Here is a 747-nt window from a genome sequence, read left to right as displayed (position 1 = left end):
CAAACAATCAGCAGCGAAAGCAGATGGAACATCGCCTTATATGCCGGATTTGCGGACCTGGTTGAGAACAGCCAGTGTACTCAGGCTCCGCCCTTCGGACTGCGGCTCACGCCCAGTGGGATGACGTCACAATGCGCTGATTTGGCGCGCTCTCAATGGATTGGACTGCTGCCTAAACTGTTCTTTTTCACTGACAGTGTAGAAAGGTTCACGATTTTTAACGATTATCATTTACCGTCTAGGACGCTTGACGCTTACGGCACGGGTTCCCAGGCCCGGAAGCAGCGGCCTCGCTGCCGCGCTCGGTCCCGGACATGGCGGCTTCGGCAGAGGAGCTGGAAACTCCAGGTCTTCCACCCCGCAGCCTGACAGAAAGGACTTCTTTGCGAACACAGCTGTTGGGATTTCACCCCCTACTGATGATCGGGACGCGTTCCTACCTCCTCTTCCGAACCCAGTGTGTTGGTGTTTAGGTCTCTATCACCAATATTTGAATTAAAACAGGTCTTGTGTACAATGTTAAGAAGGTTATTGGAAAGCAGTATACCCTATGAAGCAGAGTGGCGCAGCGGAAGCGTGCTGGGCCCATAACCCAGAGGTCGATGGATCGAAACCATCCTCTGCTATTGGCTTTTTTTAATTATTTATTATTTAACTTCATTAATTACATTGTATTATGTGACACAATTACATAGATACTTGGGTTCTCCCCACCCCTCCCCAAACCCTCCCACCATGGTGGATTCC

At 50.5% G+C, this 747-nt stretch overlaps 1 non-coding gene across 1 annotated transcript; it reads left to right on the top strand.

Moving 5' to 3' along the window:
• The first annotated feature begins 554 nt into the window (after positions 1–554).
• On the top strand, positions 555–626 carry TRNAM-CAU (transfer RNA methionine (anticodon CAU)). Its single transcript has one exon. It is a non-coding gene; the product is annotated as a tRNA-Met (tRNA).
• Positions 627–747: the final 121 nt, after the last annotated feature.

This window comes from Ochotona princeps, chromosome 1, assembly GCF_030435755.1.
Source record: "Ochotona princeps isolate mOchPri1 chromosome 1, mOchPri1.hap1, whole genome shotgun sequence".
Lineage (NCBI taxonomy): Eukaryota > Metazoa > Chordata > Mammalia > Lagomorpha > Ochotonidae > Ochotona > Ochotona princeps.
Note: the sequence above shows the minus strand (reverse complement) of the source record. Positions and strands in the feature narration are given on the sequence as shown.